Below are 11639 nucleotides of genomic sequence, written 5' to 3' on the forward strand. Positions count from 1 at the left end.
TAATTTCATGGCTGCGGTCACCATCTGCAATGATTTTGGAGCCCAAGAAAATAGAATCTGTCACTCTTTCCACTGTTTCCCCATCTATTTGCCATAAAGTGATGGGATCAGATGCCATGACCTTCGTTTTCTCAGTGTTGAGTTTTAAGCCAGATATTTCACTCTCCTCTTTCACTTTCATCAAGAGGCTCTTTAGTTCTTCTTCGCTTTCTGTCATAAGGGTGGTGTCATCTGCATATCTGAGGTTATTGATATTTCTCCCAGCAATCTTGATTCAAGCTTGTGCTTCATCTAGCCCAGCGATTCTCATGATGTACTATGCATATAAGTTAAATAAGCAGGGTGACAATATGCAGCCTAGACGTACTCCAGCCATCATAGCAGGAATGAGAATGCCACTGAACCAAAAGATATAATGGAACAACCTCAGTAGATCAAAATTAAAATAACATTGACAGTATTAAGGTCTTTCCAAACGTATGGACCATGCTAAATATCTCATAGGAATCATTTATCGAAATTTACATGGAAGGTAGATTTTATTGTTTCTGTTTTTCAGAGAGTTGGAGAGTAAGCGTGTTATATCAAGACCACACAGCAAGAATGGTATTTAGCTGAGGATTCAATCTCCTACTGTCTAACATATTCAGGATCCATTAGAATGAAGATAATTGAAGTACATTAGCTCCAACTACCCATTAGGTGTGTCCTTAAAGAATATCTGCTATGTATGTGGTTACTCAGTCTGTGCTCAAATTTTTATGATCGTCAGCTTGGGGTGTGTCTGATGATAGGGATATCTGTCTTTACTGTAAAACCAAATATTTCTTTTCATAATTTGAAGCAGTTAATTTTACTCAATCTCTTGAACATATAAGATAAGTTCAGTACCTCTCACTGCCATATAATGAACATTGAGATAACTGCCCTGTGTCACAAGAATTTTTCCTTTGCTGGAAAAAAATATCTTCGGTTGTTTTAGCCATCTTAAAATATCATATTTCTAAATCATATTTATGTGCAGCTTTTACTTTATCACACACAGAATTTTACTTCAAACTGAACACAATAGTCCAAACATTGCTTGAGTGTTAAGAATATGAACTTCTATTTTCTAGTACCTACTCATTTCCTTTGCAAATCTAGACCAAAGGTACACTGGTTTTTTTAAAAACATATCACTGTTGACTAGTATTGAATTGACATTAAAATTACTTATTTTATTTTGCATGTACTTTACTCATCCACATCTCTACCATCTTTGAATTCTTTTGAGAGCATGTGCAAAATACATGATTATATTTTTAAAATGTTGGCATACCTAACACTTAGTGCATCTGTATAGATCAATCTAAGTACAGTGATGCCCTGGTCATAGTGGTGGAGTACATGGCTTGTATTTAGGCCATTATATTCTCACCCCTGAAAATAGATGGGGAAACAGTGGAAACAGTGTCAGACTTTATCTTTTTGGGCTCCAAAATCACTGCAGATGGTGACTGCAGCCATGAAATTAAAAAACGCTTACTCCTTGGAAGGAAAGTTATGACCAATCTAGACAGCATGTTCAAAAGCAGAGACATTACTTTGCCAACAAAGGTCCGTCTAGTCAAGGCTATGGTTTTTCCAGTGGTCATGTATGGATGTGAGAGTTAGACTGTGAAGAAAGCTGAGCACTGAAGAATTGATGCTTTTGAACTGTGGTGTTGGAAAAGACTCTTGAGAGTCCCTTGGACTGCAAGGAGATCCAACCAGTCCATTCTAAGGGAGATCAGCCCTGGGATTTCTTTGGAAGGAATGATGCTAAAGCTGAAACTCCAGTACTTTGGCCACCTCATGCGAAGAGTTGACTCATTGGAAAAGACTCTGATGCTGGGAGGGATTGGGGGCAGGAGGAGAAGGGGACGACAGAGGATGAGATGCCTGCGTGGCATCACCGACTCGATGGACATGAGTTTGAGTGAACTCCGGGAGATGGTGATGGACAGGGAGGCCTGGCCTGCTGCGATTCATGAGGTCACAAAGAGTCAGACACGACTGAGCGACTGAACTGAACTGAAGATTATCTTATTTAGAATAAGATAATCTATAGGGTGTGATGCAGTGGGAAAACCTATTGAGGTATAAACATGATGTCTGCCAAGCAGTTGCATTTCTGCCCTCTGGAGTCAAAGTCCAGGGAGAAGGATGCTGAGACATTATAGCATTAGATCTCAGGTGAAATGATACTGGTCATCAGATATTTTAAGTTGAGATGTTACTAAAGAAGACAACCCCAACTAATATAACTACTTTTCAAAGACTTGTGAATCCTCTCTTGATTAATTATAGAAAGCATACACCATATTACTTATTATAAATTAAAGGAAAGTTCTATGCCATTTGACATTGATGATATTAATATATAAACATAGATATTTGGAGGAAAGATGAATACTCAGAAATAATACTAGAAACATTTCTTTTCACTAACTTTAAAAATTCATAAATTATTGTTTCTCTTAAACATTATGAAATATCTTAATTACAAAGTTCTTGAAGCTTATCATTTATATTCTAGTTCAACCAGAATGATTGTTTATCCTACAGTAGCAGGATATACTGGAGAATTACCTTCATTATGCATGTCCTCTGATGATGGGTAAAGAATGATCTCTGCAGAATATTTCTCTGCCTCTGACACCCACAAACACACACACACACACGCACACACACATATGCATAAGCCTTTCTCTCTCTCATACACACACACACACACACACATACATACACACGTACACTCATTTTTCTTTTTTTTAAACTTAGAACCTGCGGAGAAGAAAATGGACCCTGGAAATCACTCATTAGTGACTGAATTCATCCTTGCTGGGCTCACAGAACAGCCACGACTCCAGCTGCCCCTTTTCCTCCTCTTCCTAGGAATCTATGTGGTCACGGTGGTGGGGAATCTGGGCATGATCACACTGATCGGGCTCAGTTCTCACCTGCACACCCCCATGTACTATTTCCTCAGCAGCTTGTCCTTCATTGACCTCTGTCAGTCCACTGTCATTACCCCCAGAATGCTGGTGAACTTTGTGACAGAGAAGAACATCATCTCCTACCCTGAATGCATAACTCAGCTTTACTTCTTCCTCCTTTTTGCTATCTCTGAGTGTTACATGTTGGCTGCAATGGCGTACGACCGCTATGTTGCCATCTGTAGCCCCTTGCTGTATAATATTATCATTTCACATCAGGCCTGTTTCTCCCTCATTTGGGGAGTGTATATGATGGGATTGATATGCGCATTCTCTCACACAGGCTGCACGCTTAGAGTTCATTTCTGCAAATTAGACATGATCAACCATTATTTCTGTGATCTTCTGTCCCTCCTAAAGCTCTCCTGCTCTAGCACCTATGTCAATGAATTACTGGTTCTATGTTTTAGTGCACTTAACATCTTTGCCCCCAGCCTGATCATTGTCAGCTCCTACGTCTTCATTATTTCCAGCGTCCTCCACATTCCTTCCATGCGGGGCAGATCTAAAGCCTTCAGCACATGCAGCTCCCACATCTCAGCTGTGGCTATTTTCTATGGGTCTGCAGCATTCATGTATCTGCAGCCATCATCAGTCAGTTCCATGGATGAAGGGAAAGTGTCCTCTGTGTTTTACACTATTGTTGTACCCATGCTGAACCCCCTGATTTATAGTCTACGGAACAGGGATGTCAATGTTGCCCTGAAGAAAATACTAGAGAGAAGAATATTCTTCTGATCAGAAATAATACGAGAATGAAGTTTTAGTCTCTGTAACTGGCTATTTTATTGTGCAAGTTGATATTTAATTTTAGCCCACATGTCAATATATATTTATTAACATATATCCATACATTTAGTGGCATTCTATTGACATTATTTCACATTGTGTGGCCTGTAATGCCATTTTTCTCTGAGTTTTTCTCTCATAAACATCACTGAGATACAGATTAAAAGAAATAGGATGATGTGGATACATGTGCCCACTAAAGCCATCAGCACCGTCCCTCCCTCTGTTCTTGTCTACAATTGATAATAAACCTTCTGTTAATGAAATATCTTCTAGAAGTTATCATCAATATTCTTTCTTCTGTCCAAAAAAACACACAAAAAACCAGCAAATATGCTATCAGTATAATGACTGTAATCTCTAACTTTTGCACATCTAATCTGGAAAAGTATCTTTCCCAAATCCTAACTTGTGAATATCTGATTTCTCAAGTCATTAAGTTGTGTTGATAACCAACCTTGGGCTTGGAAAAAATTTCTACATATGATCCCAAAATCCTAACTCATAAGAAATTGATAGTGTGGATTTCATCAAAATTAAAATATTTTGCTTTTCAAAGACAGTGTTAAGAAAATAAAAGATGGTTTTAGATAAGTGTATACACTTTTATTTTTACATCTAACATATATGTAGATAGATGGATAAACAGTAGTATCCAGGTTTCATATTTTGCTTTCTTAAGTGGCACTTTTTTATGATAAATGAAAACTGCCTGACCTACTATAATTCACTATCCAGCTTAGTGTATTATGTATTTTCTTTAAGTCTTTTTTACAATATCCTTTTTTGTTAATGTTAGGTAATTCTAAGAATCCTAGATTTTGCCTTGTTTCTGATGCGTGACTGGACTCTAGAAAACAAATGTGAATCTATTACATAATTCTGGCACTATACCAGAAGCCACATCAGCCACAAACCCTAGAGTGAACCCTAGATCTTCCTTTCCAAACTCGGATAATTCTTCCATATGTATAACCTTTCATATTTACAAATCATAAGAAAAAAGTACTCTTCCCTTCTGGGTCACATTCAATTCAACATCTTTGAGGTATCAGGGTTCAAAGAACCATGCTTGACTTTTTCCTCTTTGGTTTTCTTGACCAATTTCTACCACCCACCCATGCATTTACAAAAGAAATAATATGTGAATACTTACTTTATATACTGAGCATGTAGGCTTACCATTACCAAGTCAATGGGTTGCTAATCCAGGCAACTCAGGGTTACAATTGAAGATGCTGTCACTGGATGTGTGTGTGTGTGTGTGTGTGTGTGTGTGCGCACACGCGCACGCTTGCACAGTTGCCCAGTCATGTCCAACTCTTTGAGGCCCCATGGAGTGTAGCCTACCAAGCTCCTGTGCCCATGGAATTTTTCAGGTGAGAATACTGAAGTGGGATGCCATTTCTTACTCTAGGGGATCTTCCAGATCTAGAGATTCAACCCACATCTCCTGCGGCTCCGGCATTGGTGAAACCCCAAAAGAGGAGCATCAAATTTATCATTCTATTTGACTTAATAATAGCTTCAATTGCTTTTTCACAAGCAGTTATTTATGTTGATGGGAGAGAACTGAATTACAAGTGGATTTTGAATGTCATTTTAACACATGAAGGAAGTTAATTAGTATAAATTATTTGTGAAAATTTATTTTCTGATGCTGGATTTAGGGTGTTTAAAGGCTCATATTCATAATTCATAAATCATCATGGATTCAATCAAGTCTATTAGAATGAGAGAACCAGACACATTCATTTCTGTACTTTCTTTGTTACCTGTATTCAAAACTACTGGAAAGTGGCTTCAGAGATTTAATCAGAACCAGATGAAAGTTAATATTCATACACATTTGGACTGAAATGCGTTGATGAACAGGTCTTCTTCCTTCAGCTTTCTCATATTCTAAGAAGGGTTTGTTAGGTCAGTCAGACCCATCCTGAAACATTTTATTACATAATATAACTTCTGTGATCTTCAAAACACATAAGAGAATATAAAGATCTATACAAAATGTACTCTGTATAGATCTAGAAGACAGATCTGTAGACTCTTGAAAATAACTTGATTGCTGCCTAGTTGGTATGTGAAAATAATATGATTTATAATACATGCTACACTGTTACATCGGCACACTAAGACAAGTTATTATGAACCAATGGTGTCTCAGGAATTGTTGGAAATGGTGTATAACATTTGAAATGTTATAGTTTCTAAATGTGGGAAGAAACTGGCTTTAAAAAGGCAGATGCCAGTGTTTGCCCCTGCAGCCTCTTTTGTTGATGAAATTAGACATTTATTATTATAAATGAGTTTCTGCAATGACAAAATGATAGACATTTAGGGAAGATAAATATTATAATAATTAATAAAGTTTTGTACTTAAATATTTGTGAAAGTGTCCTTTTCTGAATTGTCCAAGAGACACTACACTCAACAGTTCTCATGATGTTGGTTAGAAGCATAAGAAAATATCATCACTTATGATGATTTAGCCAGATCAGCCTGTCTTCTTTTTGCTTTTCAGGAATGCTTGAAGTCTGTAAACCAAGGGAAGAAGAACTATGGCATTAGATGGTATTAATTCTGCAGCATGCTCATTCAGAGTTTCAGCTCTTACCCTGGAAAGGATAACATACAAATCTATAGCATCATCCACAATACTTAGAGTGAACTCTAGATCTTCCTTTCCAAACTCGGATATTTCTTTCATATGTATAACCTTTCATATGTATGGATCATATGAAAAAGTATCCTTCCCTTCTGATTCACATTCAATTCATCAGTCTTTGAACCCTACTTGACTTTTTCCTCTTTTGATTTTCTTGATCAATTTCTACCACCCACCCATGCACTTACAAAACAAATAATATGTGAATACATACTTTAAATAAATGCTTTTCTGTTCATGTAAATGGACAAACTTGCAAAAGTAAAAATCAACACCCAATTAGAGAGGTAGGATTTATTTCTATGAGTGAGACTATTTCAGGCCAGTTCAGTGGGGGAAATATCTGCAAAACTTGCAGAATATTGGAACTCATAAATAGAAGTGAACTAAAGAGATAGGCTGATATTTCTTGATGCAAATTTTCATTGATGCTGCACCATAATCTCAGATATCCCCTTGGGAATTGTCCTCAAGAAATGAAATTTCTCTGTAGCTATGAAAGTGAAAGTGAAAATGACATCGCTCAGTCATGCCCAACTCTTTGTGACCCCATGGACTGCAGCCTACCAGGCTCTTCTGTCCATGGGATTTTCCAGGCAAGAGAACTAGAGTGGGTTGCCATGTCCTTCTGCAGGAGATCTTCCCGACCCAGGGATTAAACCCAGGTCTCCCACATCGTAGACAGACGCTTTACTGTCTGAGGCACCAGGGAAGAACTATGTACCTATGGGACCTATTGAAATATATGTTGTTGATAGACTCACCTCCCTCTCTGGAGCTACAATCTAGTACCATAAATTTTTCAGTGGTTGTGGGGGTGCCTGGAAGACTTCTCCAAATCTTAAGAATGAATCTATGAGTGGTTTTTCAGTCATAAAAGGGCAATTGGTGTCTGTATGGTTTTTTTTTTTTTTTTTTTTTTTGAGGAAAGAACACTAAACTTGGAATCAGAAGATCTGAGTATGACTTGCTCTTCACTTTTTAGTTTTAGAAAAGTTTCTAACTCTCTGAATGTCAGTGTTCTTTTTTAGAAATTGGGATTCATATCACTACTTCACAAGGATTTTGTGAGAATTAAGAGATAATAAAATTATATTATAACAAATAAGCAATATAAACATATCTTTATTTAAAAGTATCATTATTATGAATGAATGTTAGAAAGGCAGAATTACTAACTCAGCTCAGTCATGAGTAACTTGCTCAGTTGTGTCTGACTCTCTGCAACCCCATGGACTCTACAGCCCATGGAATTCTCCAGGCCAGAATACTGGAGTGGGTAGCTGCTCCCTTCTCCAGGGGATCTTCCCAACCCAGGGACTGAACCCAGGTCTCCCACATTGCAGGAGGATTCTTTCCCAGCTGAGCCACAAGGGAAGCCCAATAATACTGGAGTGGGTAGCCTATCCCTTCTCCAGGGGATCTTCCCGACCCAGGAATCGAACTGGCTTCTCCTGCATTGCAGGTGGATTCTTTACCAACTGAGCTATCAAGGAAGCCCAATAACTCAGCAGATGTTCCTACTGTTCTTTGTGGGAGATCTGACTCTACCATATAAAGATGTAGGAACTCGGTCAATTTTCTTAACTCTTTGTACCTCAGTTTCCTAATGTAAATAGGAATTAACCATACCTTCCTCAGAGAATTGTGGAAAGGACTAAAGGTGTTAAAGTACATGAAGCATTCAGCAGTGCCTGGACATATTTCTATTAACATAACTCTGGTTTTGTCTCTTTTTTAATTAATTAATTTTTATACTTTAAAAAAATTGCAGTATAATTACTTTACAAGCATGTTGTGTTAGTTTCTACTATGTAACAACATGAATCAACTATATACAACAGATTCTTACTTCCTTAAAAAAAAAAAAAAAAAAACTACAAACCAAACACAAAAGCATCCCAAAGAGTTTCTGCCATTTTAAGGGACTCTTGCTCAGTGATATTCTGGCCTTCCCTATGGCACATGTCTCTCTTTTATTAAAATACATTAAGAATGGTATTAAGCTGTTATTGTAACTTTTATACCTATATTCATAATTCTTATTGTTATAGAGGTAGATAGATTTATCATATTTAAATCAAAGCCATCTGCTCACCAGGAGAATCATTTGTTAAATGTGTGCCTCCTCAGATATATTTGAGAAAATGAACAAGGTAATAAAGGCAAAGAATTTCAGAGGATATTAAGGGTGGAGGTAGGAAAAATTTGCTTTTAAATTAGGAAGGCAAGTTCTTCATATTTGAAAGAATATCATCCTACAAATAATCAAACCCTTATCATGATGAGAACACAACACTTAACAAGGCGACTCAGCCATTAATTTTTTCCTATACTGAAACAAAATCTAACTTTTTACTAGTTCCACTTTTTTACATGTTATTCACCATGGATAAGCACACAGCACATCAACATACCAGCTCTCCAATTATTTGAATATGAGCATCAGGTCTCCGCTTCTCTAAGTAAAATTTCCTGGGAGCTTTCACAGCAGAGATGTTAGAAGTTTAACTGCAATCAGACCCGAGTTTTAATCTCAGATCAGTTATTTTCCAGCTACATGATCAGGTTCCTAAAAACTCCCCGTGCTTTTTATGTCTTCTTTTAATTAATAAGGTTGTTTCTGAGACTTAAATTTAAAAATAAAAGAAACTAAAGCATTTTCATATGGAATTATTTAAAGTCACTTTACATTTTTATAATCTTCCTTTAAAAATATTTAGTTTATTAATGTTGTTTTGTAAATTACACTTGCTAGAAGGACACATAATGAGATAATTAAATAATTGCTTGTCCTTTATTAAATAGCTTCCGAGTTTGACATCAGTGCTGATACTTTGGAGACCTGTATTCTATTTTGAAGGCCAACATTCTAACACAGATGAGGAATGCCTCGGTGGTGACTGAGTTTATTCTGGGAATCCCAGACACAGAGGACCTGGAGACCATGCTCTTTGTCCTGTTTCTGTCCTTCTACATCTTCACCCTTATGGGGAACCTGCTCATCCTACTGACAACTGTCTCCTCTGCTCGGCTGCACACTCCCATGGACTTCTTCCTGTGTAAACTGTCTGTGTGTGACATATTTTTTCCCTCTGTGAGCTCCCCTAAGATGCTCTTCTACCTGGCAGGGAACAGCTGAGCCATCTCCTACCCAGGCTGTATGTCCCAGCTCTTCTTCTACCACTTCCTGGGTTGTACCAAGTGTTACCTCTACACGGTAATGGTCTATGACCACTTTGTTGCCATATGTTACCCTCTGTGCTGCACAATAATCATGACTCACAGAGTGTGTGCCATCCTAGCCATGGGCACCTCATTTTTTGGATGTATTCAGGCCACCTTTCTAACTATGCTTACCTTCCAGTTGCCCTACTGCGGCCCCAGTGGGGTGGGCTATTACTTCTGTGATATCCCAGTGATGCTGAAGCTGACTTGTGCAGATACCTTGGCCCTGGAGGTGGTGGGGTTCATCAGTGTGGGTCTCATGCCCCTCAGCTGCTTCTTTCTCATCCTCACCTCCAATAGCTACATCATTTGCTCCATTCTTCAAATCTGATCTACCGAAGGCCGACTGTGTGCTTTCTCCACCTGCAGTGCCCACCTCACTGCCATCCTCCTCTCCTTTATGCCAGTGGTTCTCATCTAGCTACAGCCACCCATAATCCCTGACTTAATGCAACTGTTCAGGTCCTGAATAACCTTGTCACCCTCATGCTAAACCCCTTGATCTACAGCTTGAGAAATAACAAAGTGAAATATTCTCTGAGAAAGTGCTAGAGCAGGTGGCCTTAATTTCCTAGAAGTGATAGAGGTGACTCCACATTGCTTGTGAGAGGAATTTGCACAGATATTATCTCTGTTCCCTTTTACTACAGATGAAGAAGCTAAGATTTGAAGATATGAGGTGAATTTCTCCAGGTCACACAACTAATAAATTGCCCTACTCAGGAGGGATAATAAGATATCCTACTGCTCCCATTTGGCAATAAAAAGCCTAGGCCTCTGTCCCTCACTGTTTGTCTTCCTCTCCTCTTAATCTCTTGTTCCCTTCTCCCTTACCCTAGCACTTACTCATCTTGGCTGAGGATTATATGATTATATGATCATAATCATATAATGATTATATGATCAACCTCTCAAATGCCTGCATCAGATAAGCCCTCATTTGAAGGTCTAGGGATTGTAAAAAAATTGGAAGGTTTCAACCATATGGCTTCCAGTGGTACTCTGCAACTTCTGAAATGAAAAGAAATTGTTAAAGGAGAAGGACCTCTGGGTGAGACCTCAGGACCTTTGTCTCCTAATGACTGAATCATAGGTATCAATGAACTGTATCAACCACAAAGTCTGTCTATTGGTCTTCAACCTGAAAACAAGATTTGACTGGGATTTGAAGTTGTAGATGAAAGAGAATGTGAAGAAGGTAGCCAGGGGGAGTCTGTGAAGGGGTGACTAGCTCTGTGGCTTTTCAGTATTCACAATTTTAGTTTGTCTTTATAATCCTGAGCACAACCAGCAGCCCATGCAAAATCTAAACTGCTAATGGTCTATGGTTTTGGATCCTTTGCTTACCAGAAAGTTGTGACTTTAGTACTGTCCCTTAACTTTGCTTTTTCTTTGTCTAATGAGCACAGCATGAGATATGTGCTATTCTAGCCCAGGAAGAGATTTGAAGGAAAGTGAAGGGGGAGATGAGAATAGAAGGGGGTGATGGGAAGAGAAAGGAGTGATTGGAAGAGAAGGGCGTAATGTGAAGAGAAAGGCATGATGGGAAGAGAAAGGGGTGATGGGAAGAGAAGAAGGAGAGGTAGAGACAACTCAGTTCTGCTTTTGTTTATTTTCAGGATCAGAGTTCAACACTGTGTTTAAAAGTTCATATCAGGGTGATGAGATGATATGTGTTTTTAAAGGAAAGTACATTTCTTCTGGTCATTTCTCTTAAACCCTATGCCTTTTATTCTGTCTAACAGAAATGCTCCTTCCAGAGTATTTAGCTGCTCAGTCGTGCAGTGTTAGCTACTCAGTCGTGTCTGACTCTTTGTGACTCCCGTGGACTGTACTCCGCTAGACTCCTCTGTCCATGAAATTCTCCAGACAAGAATACTGGAATGGGTAGCCATTCCCTTCTCCAGGGGATCTTCCTGACCCAGGGATTGAAC

General features: G+C 38.4%; 2 pseudogenes; both read left to right on the forward strand.

The window, feature by feature from the left end:
• Positions 1 to 2807: 2807 nt before the first annotated feature.
• LOC133240971 (olfactory receptor 8G1-like) lies at positions 2808 to 3779 on the forward strand (annotated as a pseudogene).
• A 5579-nt stretch (positions 3780 to 9358) lies between these two features.
• On the forward strand, positions 9359 to 10058 carry LOC133241817 (olfactory receptor 10D1B-like; annotated as a pseudogene).
• The last annotated feature ends 1581 nt before the right edge of the window (positions 10059 to 11639 follow it).

This window comes from Bos javanicus, chromosome 29, assembly GCF_032452875.1.
Source record: "Bos javanicus breed banteng chromosome 29, ARS-OSU_banteng_1.0, whole genome shotgun sequence".
NCBI classification, from domain to species: Eukaryota; Metazoa; Chordata; class Mammalia; order Artiodactyla; family Bovidae; genus Bos; species Bos javanicus.